This window comes from Zootoca vivipara, chromosome 1 (genome assembly GCF_965207765.1).
Source record: "Zootoca vivipara chromosome 1, rZooViv2.hap1.1, whole genome shotgun sequence".
NCBI lineage: Eukaryota > Metazoa > Chordata > Lepidosauria > Squamata > Lacertidae > Zootoca > Zootoca vivipara.
In genome coordinates, this window is record NC_142582.1 from 83,138,676 (window position 1) to 83,157,039 (window position 18,364).

Below are 18,364 nucleotides of genomic sequence, written 5' to 3' on the forward strand. Positions count from 1 at the left end.
AACCCAAATCTCTTTAGAGCTACTACTTTCAGCCTGAAAACTGAGCACCAAAAACATGATCTAGGGTGATTTCAAACAGAACTGAAAGTTATCAAGGCGGTTTTCCCCCCTTGAGTTTTTATTGTTATTTTTTAATATAAAGAAAATCCCAGCACTACTATGAAAGGCTTCACCATACATTACTGTGGTTTTGGTTGAAGACGGAAATGCAACACTATGGTAATTTGCAACCAGAGACCTTTCCACCAGCTCACTAACAATGGGGCAAAGGCCTAATATGAGTTGTTGTTCTTTTTCTTTTAAAAAAAGCATTTCAACAAGGCCAACCACAGCAAAAGTTTCTTCCATAAAAGGTAGCATGTTTCTACTCGGTGGTTCACATTCATCTTTCTGGCAGATCTGAGCTTGTGTTGGAGCTTGCAGGCTTCTTGTATTGTTTCATTTTTATTTTAAATCTTCTCTATAATTCGGAGTTTTAAACTAAATTGGGTATAGCAGATGACAGATATGGCTCCCTTTCCCAGTTCTCTAATATTTATGTGTGCAAATGTTTTATTTGGAAGTAATCTGCCAGAAGAAGAAGAAGAAAAATGCTGGGCCCAGCTCCATATCCCTCTTCCATCTCAGGACATTCCTGGCTCTGACAGCACGAACTCTCGCAGATAAATATTTAGGAGAAAGCAGAGAGATTGTTTTACTGAGACACACAAAATGCAGTTGGGATTAAACTGAGAGCCACTTTACCTGCAGGACTGTGGGGCAGTGAGACAAAGGCTTTATGACATGTGTGCCAGTGGTGGCTAGGGCCAGTGCTTTTTTTTCTGAAAAAATGTTTAGGGGTACTCTCATTTTCCTGCTCATATTGAAATACTGCCTCTCAATGAGGCCAAACTTACCGGTAGATTCACAAAATGTTTAGGGGTATGCGTCCCCCGAAAAATGTGGGTGAAGCTCCTCTGGGTGACGCAGTGGCTTCCTACGCTGCTGTGTTTGTGCACACATGACTCTCTCTCTCTCTCTCTCTCTCTCTCACACACACACACACACACACACAGAGAGAGAGAGAGAGAGTCATGTGTGCACAAACACAGCAGCGTAGGAAACCACTGCGTCACCCAGAGTGGCAAATTGCCATGCACCCGGGGGGCGGGGCGTCGCTCATAGCGTGCATGCGCAGCGCCATGACGTAGCAACGCTGCACATGCGCGCTACGTAAAGCGGTAGCTCACCCCCCACGACTCCAAAACCGAGCCTCCAGCCTCCCGGTAAAAAGCCTGATTGGCGCTGGACCGGCGGCGCTGGCAAACCGCAAGCAAGCCACGGAGCAAGGTTTTTAAAAAAGTCTCGCTCTGCAGTTTTCTCGCTTACCTGCTAGGCGCATGGTTTGTGCTGAGCAAGTGAGTGAGCAGTCAGCCGCCAAGCGAGGCTTTTTACCGGGCGGCGGGGCTCGGCTTGGGAGTCGCGAGGTGGGTGCCGAGTGTCACTCCCCTCCAGGGTGGCACCCGGGGCGCCACACCCCCTACACCCCCCTTGCTACGCCACTGCACAAACATACACATCCCTACATATCTACATTTTTTAAAGCACATGCATTCTTAAGGTGAGGATTAACACTTCCCTTCTCAGCTGCAAAAATGTCCCCTGCCCTGCATGGCAATTTAAACAACAGCAGCAATCTCCTCTTCTTAGACACTTTCATTATATCATTTTAGTATTTATATGCTTGCCATCCTGGGCTCCTCTGGAGGAAGGGTGGGATACAAATTCAATAATAATAACTTGAAACCAATTTAGTTTGAAAATGTTTTCTCAATTTGGAACCAAGTGGAAGCTTTCTTTAAGCTTTAACACTTCCCTTTCCAAATAGCATTGCTTCTATATCCTCCCCATTGTAGAAAGGGACAACCATGATCGGGAATGCTGTGACGAGCTGGGAGTATTTGACCCTTTCCTCACTATACACAACAGTCCCAATGAAAACCACTACCTCCTACAATGGGGGCTGAGGAAAGGGCTACTTGCCCACTTGACTACAGAGTGTTAGAAGTCTTGAAGCAGAGCTGCTGTTCCACTTCCTGCATAAAGAAAAAACAGTAATGATTGGGTGCTGCCAAATTGTTCATATCCAGAATCAACCCAAACTATGATCATAGAATCATAGAGTTGGAAGAGACCACAAGGGCCATCCAGTCCAACCCCCTGCCAAGCAGGAAACACCATCAAAGCATTCTTGACAGATGGCTGTCAAGCCTCTGCTTAAAGACCTCCAAAGAAGGAGACTCCACCACACTCCTTGGCAGCAAATTCCACTGTCAAACAGCTCTTACTGTCAGGAAGTTCTTCCTAATGTTTAGGTGGAATCTTCTTTCTTGTAGCTTGAATCCATTGCTCCATGTCCGCTTCTCTGGAGCAGCAGAAAACAACCTTTCACCCTCTTCTATAAGACATCCTTTTATATATTTGAACATGGCTATCATATCACCCCTTAACCTTCTCTTCTCCAGGCTAAACATACCCAGCTTCCTAAGCCGTTCCTCATAAGGCATTGTTTCCAGGCCTTTGACCATTTTGGTTGCCCTCCTCTGGACACGTTCCAGCTTGTCAGTATCCTTCTTGAACTGTGGTGCCCAGAACTGGACACAGTATTCCAGGTGACGTCTGACCAGAGCGGAATACAGTGGTACTATTACTTCCCTTGATCTAGATGCTATACTCCTATTGATCAGTCCCAGTAGCAATGCTTGGGATTTTCACCCATAAACTCTTGTCAATTACAGAACTAATAAATGAAACTCTGGCAGGTGGCTGCAGGCTCATAGCTCCCCTGCCATCAGAAGCCTTTCTGTGGCAAGAATATATGACTTTATGAGTTGCAGTCTAGGTTGCATCTCAAACACTAATTCAATTTTAAGGTGTCTGTGTTTTCAAACTGCATTCTGGGAAGCCCCGGTTTTGCTTGGAAGCTTATCCAAGGAGATTAGTAACAGCAGGTAAATTTCCCTGAAGCACAGTTCATGCATAGCTACGGTACCAAATACTAATTCAGATTGTTGTGGGTCTCCTATCAGTTTCTGTAAGTAGGGCTATTGGTATGAGGCAATACTGGGCTTGACCGAGGAGTGTTGATAGCCTATGCTGCCCCAGTGTTCTGTTTCCATGGAAGCTAAAAAGGCTAGGTGATAGTCAGAAAAGATAACTAATCTGCAGAGACACCCCTTGGGGGGAAAAACCCCCACATACACAATCTAGCCAGGCAGAGGTCGTAGGTGCCTGTGTGTGAAATGAACAACAAACTGTAGCTTGAGTGAGACAGAGGGAAACAGAGAATTGAGTTTGGATGCTGCAAGCATCTTAGGGTGTTGGAGATCTGATGTGGGGAACAGTGGACTTGGGCTGCCTGTTGTTTAAGCTGTGCCTCCATCTATGCTCAACTTGTATATTTAGAAATAAATGCAGATATTACAAAACACCAAGAAACCTCCGGTGGCCTCCTTCCAAAGGAAATCAAGCTGGGGATAATGCTGTATCCCTAGAACATACCAGCACTCAGAGAACTTGGATGAGCATAACAAACATGCTCCACCAGTCCATGTTCACCAGAGATAGTTCCTGTTTTCTGACCCTGCTCCTAGTAAACCACTCTGCTTATTTGATCTCTCTTGTCCCTTGCAGCAGGGGAGCAATATTTTTGGAATGCCTTTAGAAAATATTGCCAGTGTACATAACCCCACACAAGGGTTCATCAGATTTTAGTTTCCTACCGTAAGTCTCTAGCGGTAAAATCTCTGAGCAAGGGGGAAGATGCAGCTACTCTGCACATACACTTGTTTATTGATTCCATTTATCCTGACCTTCCTCTGTGGGGGTTCAGGTGTGGCCCACATGGTCCTTCCCAGTGGCTGCAAGACGGGGACTGGAAAAGTGAGCTTCACAGCTGAGTAGAGAGGTGGATCTCCTTGGCCTTAAACTGGCACTCTAACCATTACGACACAACAGTTCTCCACATGCAGCTTACCCCACTGGTAGTTTACCTGTGGCCCTATTGGACTCCAATTCCCCTAGGCCCCATTCAGCATGGCCAGTGGGAAGGAATGCTGGGAGTTTCAATTCAGCAAATATCTGGAGGGCCACACGTCCCTTACCTTGGCACCTTGTGTAGGGCAGGGTTCCTATAAAGGAAACTGTACACGCATACATAGCAGCAGTCGACCTCCTTTACAACACCAGGGATGGTAGTTTGTGTGGTTTACAGAAGAGGTGGAGATGACCAGGATTTTTAAACCTAGCCGCTATAGGTCCTTTCAACCACAAATAAACATATAGTTCTTCCTTTTTCAGTATTTTTTTTAGTGTATATTGCATTGGGAAACAAGGGATAACAGCTACCCCTCCATAACAACCCACAAATAGTTCAAATAGTATTATAATCTGCAAATAGTATAAAGCCACCGGTATATATTGCAAGAGCAGTTCTTGTGATGTATGATGGCAGCTATGTCATGCTAGGCTAAAGATAGATAGATCCTTGAACCTTTAATCGCAGCTCTAATCCTCTTTGCCTCTTCAATGCTTTCCTCTGAATCTTCTTCAGGTGGCCCGTATCTTTAGCAAACACAGGACCCAACTTGAAAGGACAAAGTTCTCCTGCGGTGGTCTGAACAGTGCAAAGCAAAGAAACACCGTCACTTCTTGTTTCACTAAGATGCTGTGGCCAATTATATGATTGCAGCCTCAAGATGGCATTTGATTGTTTTGCAATAGCATCGCATTCCTGGCATAAGTCCCTTTTTTTTTTTAATAATCCGCCAGATGTTCTTGTCAGATAGATACACACCAGAACTATGGAAAGCCATGTAGAATAGGTCTTTGTTGCTCTTCCACACTGATTATAGCTCTTGAGCAGCTGCCTTCTTTGGATTTTCCTTTTTTGGCTTCTAGGTTGGAATAATGATAATAATATATAATGATTTATTATTTATACCCCACACATCTGGCTGGGTTTCCCCAGCCACTCTGGGCGGCTTCTAACAAATATTAAAATACAATAGTACTTCAGATAGTAAAAGCTTCCCCAAACAAGGCTGCCTTCAGATGTCTTCTAAAAGTCTGGTAGTTGTTTTTCCCTTTGACATCTGGTGAGAGGGCATTCCACAGGGTGGGTGCCACTACCGAGAAGGCCCTCTGCCTGGTTCCCTGTAACTTCGCTTCTTGCAGTGAGGGAACTGCCAGAAGGCCCTCGACGCTGAACCTCAGTGTCCGAGCAGAACGATGGGGGTGGAGATGCTCCTTCAGGTATACTGGATAATTCCTCACTTACCAATAACATTCATGGTGCAGTTAGTTTTCAGCTCTGAACTTAATTTTCAGGGTTGGAGAGAGTTGTCATTTAGATAAGCAATGTTTCACACCAAGGAAGAGTCATAGCTTTTGTGTTGAATGCAGAAGGCCCCTGATTCAATACTCAACAAAGGTAGGACCAGGAATCTACCTAAGGTCCCAAACCTTGGACAGCTGCTGTCAGTCAGCGTTAGATAGGCCAATGGCCTGGCTCAAGTAAAAACTTCCTAGAGTCCTACTTTCCTAAAATAAAGCTAAACCCCAAAGTGGGAAACACTGCGCCAGAGTTCCAGTAGTGGTCTAGTTCCACACTTGGATGTAAATTTTCCAGGCCTAGTACACAGGTTGTGGGTTGAGATTTCTGCAAATAAAGATGGTGGGTGTCCCATCAGCACTGTGATTTGCTGTGCACCCAGCTGCCCTGTAAACAAGTTTATAAAAGTTTTTTTTAAGGTAGGAGGAAGGCATAGGATATTCAGAGCCCAGTGGTGACAAACCTGTGGCAAGGGCCCTCTGGAGTACCTCTTAAAATGGCCATGGCCATTCACCTCACTATGCTTGGTGGGGCTCATTGGAGTGGTTTTTTGTGTTGGAAGATGGTCTCACCCTCTTCTTTAGGACTTTTAAGGCCAAGTTTTTAAAATGGGTCCAGAAGTGGACTTTGAGCCATAACATTTGACTAAGCACTGGTGTACTATATGACTGAAATGCTCATTCTGAGGTAGCAATCTTGCAGCCATTTTCAAAGGTAACCATACATGTAACTCATTGCAAATGTCCAAAGCGGTTGTTATCAGAGCATGGGTAACTATGGCCTGGCCATTCACGAATGGTTGCAGTTGGTTTATCAGACAAAGCTGATAAAAGGTACTTCAAGCCACAGAGGCTACCTGGTCTTCTGGTGACAACCCTGGCTCAATAAGCACCTCCAGGTTTCAGATCTGATCCCTTTTAGGAAGAGTACAAGTCAACAGACTGGGTTGAACACCACTCACCCACACTTCTGAGTAAAAATCAGAGGAATGAAGACTCTTCGGCACAGATAGACATGCTGCTTCTCACATAAATATGCATGCAAGGAAAAGAAGTTGAGTCTACATAGCCACGCAAGCTTTTAATGTCCCAACCTCCTGTATTTGTTTTCTTTATATAATTTCTGATTATTTAAGGCTAGCAATGTGGCCTTGATAATTTAATCAGTTGAACACCTGATATTTTCCCATGTTTACACTTGGACACACCTGGCAGTGTTCTCCATATGCTGTCAATAATTGAGTTTGGCTAGCATTTAGTAAGGTGCATCACTGGTGCATTTCCACCACTGAGTTGAATTTTCAGGATGATGAACAGTGAGACAAGGCGGCAAAAGTGCAATCGGCATTCCCTACTCCAGTGCTTCCACAATCCAGGTGCCAAGTAAGTGATGAAATTACCATTATCTGTGTTGAATCCAAGCAACCCAAGCCATTTTGTTGATCTCCCTTTCTAGAGGCCAGCAAGGCAGAAGATAATTACGTTTAAAGCTGACCACGGAATAATCTCAAACACCATCACCGTCAGCAATAGCAGACTTCTGTCTTTTCAAATTTCAGTTAGATGTTCTGCATCTGACTTTTCTAGTAAATTCAGGAGGCTGTATTCTTGAATTATTGTTTGAAAACGAATGGTTTGATATTAGATGTTGTTGGATTTAGGAAGCTTGGGCTGCAGTCCTATACGCACACTTAAGTGGGAGTAAAAACAAGTCTTGTGGCACCTTAAATATTAACGTATTTATGAGGACATAAGCTTTCATGGACTGGAAGTATACTCAAAATGGTTATTCATGGAGCAATGCAAGTTCACAAGCCATTGGCTGCTGGTCCACAGTGGCTCCACTGCAGTCCAGGTTGGATCGGACACTTCAGGGACCAAATAAAGCGCCAGTCCCTGGCACACTGGGGGGCAGGAATTGCCAGTCGAACACATCAGATAACTTGAGTAGCACTGGGCATCTGATGAGGGGAACTCTTGTCCATGAAAACCTATTCTGCAAAGTTGGGCACATCTACACTTCCATTGTCCAATGAGAGGTTTTTCTGAGAGGTTTATCTTTTCTCCAACCACCTTCCCTGGGAAAACCCGCTGCTTACTGTTGAACTGGAACAAACATCAGTTGGGTTTTCTGCAGATTGACATTTATTCCGACTCAGCAGTAAACAGCGGGTTTTCCTGGGAAAGTGGTGGGACAAAAAAATAAACCCCTTTTTGGACCCATGTCTAGAAATCACAGAACAAATGGAAGCAATTGCAGGACAAAGGGAAGTGTGGATGAACCTGTAGTTAGATTCTGAAGTGCCACACAATTCTTTGCTGCTTTTGCTGCTATCACTCTGGCAATGGTTGTCTAGGAGTAAACCCCACTGAATTTCTGAGTAGACATATACTGTATAGGGTTGCACTGCTAATGTAGAGCTCAAGTTACTTGAAGACTAAGTTATATTTATGATGACATGCTTTAATTAGGAGGGAAAAAATAAAGTACTGTAAACCTTAAATCCCTTTCACGTGGGGCTAATTATGCATGGTGTAGAGAAAGTGGATTGGGAGAAGTTTTTCTCTCCCTCTTCATAACAAAATTAAGTACTTCTTCACACAACACATATTACCTTTCAGAGTTAATTCCCACAATATGTATTGATTGCCACAAATTTAGATGGTCTTAAAGGAGGATTAGGCTAATGGAGTATAGGCTATCATGTCATACCTCCATTGGCTGTAGACCTCCAAATACCAGCTGCTGAGGATCAAAAGTGGGGTGAGTATACAGATTGTATATGAATTTCGAATTTCAGAGTGAAACTGCTATGGCTTTCATTCTGGAACTAAGAAACCAAGACCATGGCAGTTGAAACACATTCCAATTCATCTTTAAAAGCTGAATCATTCCCCAAAACATTCTTTTTTAACACAATTTGATCACTGGTTTGCTAATGGAATGAAAACTACTCTTGCAGTGCAATCTAATACATGTCAGAAATAAGTCGGAGTTGGAGATGGCGTTTATAAGTGGTCCATGTTTCACAAGCATATAGTAAGTTTGGTAGTACAATAGCTTTGTAAACAAGCATTTTGGTTTCCCTGCAAATGTCCCAGTCCTCAAACACTCTGCACTTCAATTGAGAGAAAGCTGCACTCGCAGAGCTCAGGCGATGCTGGATTTCGGCATCAATGTTGGCCCTTGTGGAAAGGTAACTGCCTAGGTAGGAAAAGTGATCAACATTTTCCAACGTTACACCACTGACTTGGATTTGTGGCACTGCAGAGGGGTTATTTTGTACTTGTTGGTGCAGCACTTTGGTTTTTGGGATGTTGAGTGATAGGTCAAGCTTTTCCTAAGCTTCTGCAAAGATATTTAGGATGGTTTGGAGGTCATCCTCTGAGCGTGCGCACACTATGTTGTCATCAGCATACTGAAGCTCTATGACAGAAGTTACAGTAACCTTACTTTTTGCTTTCAGCCTGCTCAGATTGAAGAGCTTTCCATCTGTTCGATATATGATTTCTATTCCGGTAGGGAGTTTCCCGTCAACAAAGTGTAGGATCATGGCAATGAAAATAATGAATAGAGTTGGGGCAATAACACCTGATCCCACTGTGAATGGTTCACTTTGAGAGCAATTGTTATCTGCGATTGTTGCTGTCATATTATCACGGAGGAGCCGAATGATGTTTACAAATTTATCTGGGCAACCAACTTTCAGAAGGACAGTCCACAGGGCATTATGATTGCAGGGGTGTCAAACTCAAATTCATCGGGGGCCGCATCAACAGTTTGGTCACCCTCAAAGGGCCAGTTGTATCTGTAGGACTATGTGTCCACTCTTTATTATCATAAATTATTGTCACTGCATTCAATTATTACTCTTTTTTGTAATAATGTAAGTAATAACTAGCTCTGAAAGCAGAAACATAGTCAGAATAATGGCAAGTAGATATTCAAATGTACAATTATTGTACAATTTATTGAAAAATGATTTTTGGTAACTGCACTGGGTGGTGGAGGCTCGCTAGGGTTTCATGCAGGACCTTTGCAGAGCTACTAGTACCTGGAGATGCTGGGGTCCTTCTGCATGCAGGACAGATGTTCTGCCAGTGAGCCACCACCCTTCACCAAAGGGACTGGCTGAGGTTGACTCACTGGAGCTGCTCTCCTGGTTCCAGGGTTTAAGGGCCAGAAGTATAAAGCAGCATCCTATGTTTCTGAGGAGAGGGAGAGGGAGGGGAGGGGAGGGAGGGAGGGAGGGAGGAAGAAAAGAGGGAGTGGGAGGGAGAGAGGAAGGAAGGAAAGAGGGGAGAGAAAGAAGCACGCTGCTGGGTGCTTTGTCTGTGCTTCAGCAGCAGCAGCAGCAGCCGTTTCCAAGCGCCGAGCCGTGGCAGGAGGAGGAGGATTCAAAGTGCTACAGAGCACTGCTGCGTCGCAGAGGCTCGGGACTCTCCGTGCGGCGCTGCTCCGGCCGCCTTTCTACCCCCCCGGCCCCAGCTGTTTGTCGGCGCTTTGTCGGCGCGGCGCTTCAGCAGCAAGGTCCCGCTGCTGCGTCTCGCTGGCTGGGCCGCTCGGCGGGACACATGACGAGGTCTGGCGGGCCGGATTTGGCCCCCGGGCCTTGTGTTTGACACCCGTGATTTACAGTATCGAAAGCCTTAGTCAGGTCAATAAATGCCATATGCAGGGGTTGGTTTTGCTCTCTGCATTTTTCTTGAAGCTGTTGAGCGGTGAAAATCATGTCCACTGTCCCCCTAGAAGGCCGAAAACCATTTTGGGATTCAGGAAGGGTCACCTCGGATATTGTTACCAGACAGTTTGCTAAGATCCTTGCAAGAATTTTGCCAGCCGCAGCTAATAGAGGGATGCCTCTATAGTTTCCGCTATCAGTTCTGTCACCTTTTTTTAAAAAAGAGATTGATAATTTTGGCATCTCTAAAGTCTGCTGGGATTTCTTCTCTTTCCCAGATTTTTTTTTATGATCTTGTGAAGTTGTTGTGTAAGTTCAATTCCGCCCACTTTGAAGATTTCGGCATGTATCCCATCAGGTCCACTGGCTTTGTTGTTTTTCATTTGGTTAATAGCTATACACAACTCTCCCAGATTTGGAGTTGGTCTCCAAAGTGGTCTCTAAGGTGCTACTGGAAGGAATTTTTTTATTTTGTTTCGGTAGCAGCTTGAGTTATGAGACATGGAAGATTGAATGAGGAAGCCAATGATTTGATTTATATTTTAAAAAGGCCTTCAGCCTTTCTAACTTAAGGGGTTGTTCCAGTCAGTCCCTTATATGTAATCGTTCCAACTGAGAAGTCATGTAATTGTAAAGGTCATCTTTGTGTAATAGTCCCTAGAATCTTACACAAGTACCACCATCCGAGACTGTGTACCCAGTATACCTTTAAAGCGCATCATTTCTCTCAAAGAATTCCTCTGACACCTGACAGAGTTTCAGTTCCCAGCTGAGTGCCACAGCTGAGGTCCAAGATCTAGGTCTCATCATCACCCAGACATCTCAAAGCAGAGGAACACACAAACATTCAGGGATCCACAGCTTCACCAGAAGATCAAGAGACTATTGAGTGTCATCAGCATGTGGTAGATTCTGCAAATCTCTACAATCTCCATACAATCTCTCTTGTCAGCGTCATGTAGATGTTAAGTAGCACAGAGTGTAAGAGGAATCTCTGCAGCACTCCATGAGATAATTCCTAAGGTGTGGAGCACTCATCCTTCCAGCACCATCTCCTGCAATTCCCTAGTTAGGCAGGAAGTACTTGTTGGAGGGTTTCCAGTCGCCAACCCATGGAAAGATATTAAAGGTGACTGAAACATCTGGGAGAATCAACAGAGTCACATGCCCCATTTCTCAGTGCAGTTGCTGTAGTTGAATGCACTGGAATTCCTATTAGTGGCAGGGTGAAAAAAAATGTAATCCCTTCTGCTTTGGGGAGGATTTCTCTGAAGCATTTTATAGGAGCTTTGGGGTAGAGTGGTGTGGGTTCTGATTGGGGAAATGATATGAGGAGGAAGGGTTAACCCTCTCCTCCATTGCCATGGCTTGAATCCAAATTGGATCCTGTGGCTGCTTTGAAGTCTTTTAAAAATTATGGTATTTCCTGGGGAAGGTATAGTCTGGATTTCAGTTAAAAGGCAGTTCTTCAGCCCATTCCTTGCCTTTGATGTCTAAGCCATCTAAGGCTCGAAAACAAAACATGATACTGGAAGTAATGCAAGTTCAATTTGTCTTTAAATAATCTCCTATGGCAGGCATGTCAAACCTGCGGCCCTCCAGATGTTTTGGCCTACAACTCCCATGATCCCTAGCTAGCAGGACCAGTGGTTGGGGAAGATGGGAATTGTAGTCCAAAACATCTGGAGGGCCGCAGGTTTGACATGCCTGTCCTATGGAAAATAATGGGAGTCTCACAGCATGAGCTTCTGTACTCAGAAATGGACGAAGCTGTGCAGCATGCAGAAAACATGTTTGGTCACAGGATGAAGTGTTGCATTATAGTATCATCACCTTTTGTTCCCAGAGAACGTCATCAGATTTTGATAATGCATTACGGATTGCAGCATTTCATTCAGTCGTTACGATTGTATTCCTGAATAATAAACTCATTGCTGTAGGACAATATGACTGTTGTCCTGCTGTGAGGATCTCAATGGACGTCAACTTCTGTTTTTCCAGCTCTGATTCCCATGTTTCTGGAATTTTAATTCTTAGGTCAAAGGTTCTGTGTGTTTCTAAAAATAAAACAATCCTTCTATAAAAGTACGTTACAACTACTCTAGCCACTGCAGTAGTTGAACTACTAGTGACTTTTGGACAAATGTCACCAGTCTTCAAGAAGGCCAAGGAAGGAAGGAGCAATATTGGTTTAGAGAGCACAGCTATTATAAACAGGGCAAGGTAGACCTTTGAAGCCATGATATCAGCTAAAGAGGATTCAACTACCCATTGGCTCCCATCTTTTCCTTAGGCTCTCCTTTAGGATTGAATTAATGGACCTGCTGAACAGAGACATTTTGACAGCTTTGGTGCAGGATGCACTGTTTCCAATTCTCAAGGCTCCTTGAGAACTTGCCGAGATGGAATATGAGGAAAAAGCAAAATCAAGAGTGGAAAAAGAAACAACGGAAATAAATGGGAAAGCCTGGATAGTTCAGTTGGTTAGAGCGTGGTGCTGATAACGCCAAGGTTGCGGGTTCGATCCCCATATGGGACACCTGCATATTCCTACATTGCAGGGAGTTGGACTAGTTGATTCTCAGGGTCCCTTCCAACTCTACAAATCTGTGATTCCAGAAGACTATGAAATTAGCTGCAAAAAAAGGACCTTTCAGGGTTGTTTGGTGGACATGTAATTCTAAATGCATGGCAAAGAAATGTCTAGGCTGTTAATCTGGAGATCCAAACAATGCTAAGTCATACGATGTCAATTCCTGGTCATTGCACTAAGGCTAATTAGGTCCTTCAACAGGGCTCTGCAGGCCTAGCAGGGCCCAGACTAACATACGTTGGTAGGAGTGGTGTATACATACAAATCGTGATGCATGCCATTCCATCACACCCATCAAAGGGATTTAATAGGATTTCTTTAAAAAGAATATCTATCAAGCTTGGGACTTAAGGCACAACATGTCATTCCCACTGCCTTCACATACAGCCTTCAATAACTGCTATTCTGCTATTATTAGTACTTCATTCTAGATGAAAGGGAATATTGACTTTATCAAAAGATTTGCATCACTTGCCCCTGGTGGTGGTGGGATTATAAACAGTGAGGTCTGAATAGGGATGGGAAATAAATTATTTCAGTTTGCATTTTAAATGTGAAAATGCAACACCCCCCCCCCCAATGAACTGAAACATAGCTCTCTTGAAAACTGCACTTCTTTGAATTTTGCAGTGCACTCCTTATGCAAAGGATGTGTATAGAATTATATAAGGCACACTCTTCTATTGTCTCCCGAGACAGAGGATGCCAACCAATATTAGTAAAAAGGGTCCCATAGGATGAGTGTATTAGTGGAAAGGATGTATTAGTGGAAAGGATGTATATTAAGGGGAAATTGCTTTAAAAAAATTATTTTCTAGGCAAAATTGCATACAAAAATATGTATATTAAGAGAAAGTAAATGCACACAAAAATGTGTACAAACTGTCCTGTAGACCCTTTAAAAATGTTTGCAGTTATATTAGGAAATTAGAGTGAACCAAACTTAAGAATGGAAAAATGAAAAATAGAGAGAAACTGAAACTAACATATTCATACATCTCTTGAGGGAAATAAAATGCAAGTACAGATACTGACAATTCAATTAGAGCTAGTAATATCCTTTGTACATTTAAAAAGATGTGAGCAGATCATGCATTTCTGCTAAAAAATTAAAAAGCAGACCCTGAAAGACTAAAGAAGCCTCCAGTTGAGATAGATTTCAGGACACTCGTAGCTCTGGTGTTTGGGGCTTTTAAATTTAGAATAAGTGGACTGTAAAATTACCCCTGGTATGTAGAAAGGGCCGCTTCAGACTGCTGTTTTATGGTAAGTGGTGGAGCAACATGTTGTTGATACATTAATAGTGTGATATTAGTGGATGTATACTGGATTGCCTACACATAAACTCACTTTATCAGTTATTCTGCAATGCTTCCCCAATGTTCCCCCATTATTGCATTCAGACTTTAACAGTCCGTTCCATCATCCATGCTCCCAGCACCTTGAATTCTCTCACTCTTTTTTTAGTTACTCGTGCACCCATAATTTCATCTGTACATTCATACATATACTAGTGGCCAAAATTGTGGAAACCTTTTGGAAAAAGTGTATTTCCGAGGTTTGATGGCTCATAACACCACTGTTTTTTGGAGTAATACCATAAAATTATATATCAATGGAAAGAGAATTTAATGAAGAATGTAATGCAGTAACTTTTATGAAGGATTATTTATTACAACAGTAGTCATAAAGAAGAAACGTGAAACACATAGAAAAAATGAGATATACAATACTTAGTTGAGTATCCTTTAGCTTTACAACGCCTTCCCATGGTCTGAACCAAGTTTTTTTTAGTTCTGCAGCTGTAATAATGTGAAACCAAGATTGAATTATTGCCTCTATTAATTGGGTTTTATTGCTGGGTTGCTTCTGGCAAACAAGTTTCTTTAGTCGGCTCCACACTTCAAACCATGTTCATGGCAGCTTACAACATTTTTTAAAATGCATAACCGCAACATAACAATAGTAGTCGTAAACAATAAATGAAACATTGACAAAATACACAACCCAACTAAAAAATTATCACAAGACCCAACAGCAACAACCCTCCCAACAACCCCCACCCCCCCAAAAAAACAACAACAGCCCAGCCTAGGAGTCTGTTCAGCAGCCTCAGCTTTTGTAGCTGGTCAGTCAGGGCCTCAGCCCCCTATCCCTCAAGCCAAGTGGGAAAAGCCTGCAATTTTTTTTTACACTTTTTATGTTTAGGCTATGATTGCTTTGCTACACCATTGCTCATTTCCACCAAACGGAACAAAACAAAACACCCACTCACCAAGAAACAAAAGCCCACATGAATGCTGGTATCCGGCATCAGCCTGAAGTATATGTGAGTGGTTACATCACAACGAAGCAGATACAATGCAGCACATTGCCAAGGCCCCCTTGTGCTATAGCGCAATTAGAAGCTGGAATAAAAAGAAGACGAAATAGAACATTTGTAGTGTATGGGATTTCAGGTGGAAACGACTGGACATACAATGCAAAGTAGTGTGACTGCCCCAAAACCTTTGAGGGCGCAAATCGTATTTACTTCAGGCGCACAGATAACCACCCTGATACCACCAAGTGTATTATGAATGCACAATAAATAGGGTGAAGGTTTTCTCCCATTCTCATTCTACTAGAATCTGGAGTGAACCAATGAAACTGGACGTTGGAAGACTCAGGACCTACAAATGAGAATTCTTCTTCACACACTGCATAATTAAGCTATGAAATTCACTCCCATGGGGTGTAGTGATGGCCCCAGGGCCTGCCCGATACATTTTGGTGCCTGAGACAAACCACAAAATGTTGCCCCCCCCCTGCCAGGGAAGAAGTGGCAAATGAAGACCTACATCAGGAACAAGGAGGGACTAAAGATCTACATTGAGATCTGCTCCCCTAAAGCTCTGCTGTGGAATTCCAGTGATGAGACTGTTCAGGTCCTACTTGAGAACTTCTCACAAGCATCTGGTTGGCCACTGTGAGAACAGGATGCTGAACTAGACAGGCCTATGCTCTGGTGCTCTATTTTTCTATGGTCATATGCTAGCAATTTCCAACAACACGTTGCTTGTTTTCTTGTTGACATACATTACAATGTGCAGGGATGCAAAGAAACTTCTGGGAAGTCTTCAAAAAGTTAGTCTGCATGTCGTTTTTTGGGTGCGTTTTAAAACAAGATAAGCAGATATTTACATGCTCCAACCCACCACTCTGTTCCTTTGTGGAAATTGGGAAATTAGTTTGTTTCAACTGAAATCGTCCTTATGGGAAAATTCATCCGCTTTGGAGAACAGAAAAGAACAAAAACTCAAAAACAAACAAACCCAATGCTGACACCCAGATACTTCTTAACTCTGGACCAAAGTCCCCACCCTGCCAAGATCTCTTGGCTTGAACATGTTTTTCATGCTCCCAGCTCAACAGCCTGGTATGTTCCAGCCAGTGAAGTCCTACTGAAAGTCCAAATTAGGTTGCAAGTTCAGCATGCTTTTTGGCTTATCACCCAGGAAATGTGGGGGCCTACCGCCATCTGTTGGTAAGTCTCTTTCACAGCAGGTGCAGCTTTAAAAAAGGAACACAAAACAATCTGTTTTGTCTTGCACTTTTTCAAGCTTTCAAGTGACATGAAACTTTCCCTCAGTCCAGGTGGAAAGATTACTAAGTCTTTAGCATGGGAGACCATTCCCTTAGATGTGCAATATTCAAGACATTTCAGAGAGACAGGGGCGTAGGAAGATAGGGGTGGTGGGGGCGGTGCACCCCGAGCGACGTGATCCCAGGGGCGCCATCGCCGCTGCCCTCTCTGCCCCCCAAACGCACGCCCCGTCACTGCGCACAGCGCCCCCCACCCCAAAACGTGCGACACGTCATTGCGCACGGTGCGCCCCGCCCCCAGAACATGCGCCACATCACTGGGGGCAGCGCGTATGCTCTCCGCCCCCGGTGATGGAGCATGAAGCTCCACTGCTGCAGAGAGACTGTCTAATTATAAATATCACACACACACACACACACACACACACACACACACACCACATGCAAAGGTTAAGGAGAATTCTGAAAGAGATGAAAGTTTGCAATTCTTGGAGTGGGGGGGAGATAATTTTTCTTTTTGTTCCCCTTTCTCAAGAAATCAGGAGTGTTTCTTAATCTGAATATTTAAAGGCCTTTCTGCACAACTGGTCAGGATTGCAACCTTCTGTTTGAGCCTACAGAGAAAGAGGGGAAAGGGGTAGAATCTGGCAGCCTAGATGAAAATTGGGGAAGGGGGGGCAGAGAAAAACATGCCTTCCCCCTCTTCCCCAACTCCTGAAGCGCCCCTCAAGACCTGAACAGCACTAGCTTCCTACTCAAAGCTCTCAGGTCAGGTGTCCTAAAAAGCACCCCTCCTACAGGGTGGGATGCACTGCAACATTGTGTTGCAGTTCTTAGAAGATTTTTTAAAAAAATACTATGCACAACTCACAGCACATTCCTATTGGTTTAATGGGGCTTACTCCGAGCTAAGTGGGTATAGGAATCCAGCCTGAAGTTAATACAGTATATAAAAAAGAATTACAAATTTCAAGAAGAGGAATAGATTATTTGTACTTATAAGAGAAAGAACATTTGGAAAGCTGCCTCATACTTTTGAAGCGAGTGTGATATTATATTGTTCATATTTGATATTTATTAATAATTTATTTGAAGGTGGGTGGAGTTGTTTTTGTTTTTGCATTTATACATATTGTGTATATTGTATAATTTATTGTATAATTAAATATACAATATTGTTGTTAATGTTTAGTTGTTTAGTCGTGTCCGACTCTTCGTGACATATTAGCAAATGCATTCAAATGTTGAATTGTACTACGGTAATCTGTAGAGTGTAATCTATACTTTTTGCATATTTCACTTTTTGAAGGATAACATGTACAATAAACTAATTTGCAAACAAGCAGAACTCAACATTTCTTTCCCACCGCATCTTTTTGCTGTTGTGCAGTTGAACAGAACCATAACCAGGAAAAGGGTGGGACTGTTTCCCTTTGAAGGAGAATGTTGGCAAACTGGATTCACTTGGGTTGTAGTGATGGGCAAAACAGATCTCTTTGGGGAGTGCTCCTTTGGGGGGGAAGGCCAATACATAAATGAAATAAATAATCAAAACAGAATATTAAAAAATACCCCTAAAGTCAAGGGAAGTGTATGTCAAACCTCCTAAACCAGCATAGGAATATAATGAAACCGTCTTCTTCTTTTTAAATTGAACATCAAGTTTTGTGTAAGTAGAAATGAACTGAGTAACGACTGCACCTGCCATAGGCTTTACTTTCTGTAAAACCAAGCTGTATGCACAGATGCGTAGAATCGCTACCTGTTGTACTGTGAAAAGTCATAATTTTTGCCCACTTCTAGTGTATAATTATCCCTGAAACAGACAGGCTTTTAAAGAGAGAAATAACAGCCAGGCAGATCTGGCTTTCTATCGCCATTCCTAGAAGTTTCAACAGCTGCTATACAGTACTGCATAGTGCGGCGTTTTCGGATCCAACGTTGAACTGTGCAGAGCTTGAATCTTACCAGCGTGGGCACAGAATGCGCTTCTGAACAACTTGCAAGCGTTAAAAGCGCGTTTTCTCATCAGCTGAAAACAAAGACAAGGCAAAGCCTCTAGAGGCCGCTTGATCTGGCAGAGACTCGATGTCCTTCGCCCCATCCTGTTACTTATTTGCCCGTTCTGGGAAGT

The 18,364-nt window shown here is 43.3% G+C and overlaps 1 long non-coding RNA gene across 1 annotated transcript; it reads right to left on the reverse strand.

Moving 5' to 3' along the window:
• Positions 1-14,250: 14,250 nt before the first annotated feature.
• Positions 14,251-18,338, reverse strand: LOC148687645 (uncharacterized). The gene is made up of 2 exons (XR_015949886.1): positions 18,199-18,338; positions 14,251-15,053 (listed from the first exon to the last, which is right to left on the reverse strand). It is a non-coding gene; the product is annotated as an uncharacterized LOC148687645 (long non-coding RNA).
• Between the last annotated feature and the right edge of the window lie 26 nt (positions 18,339-18,364).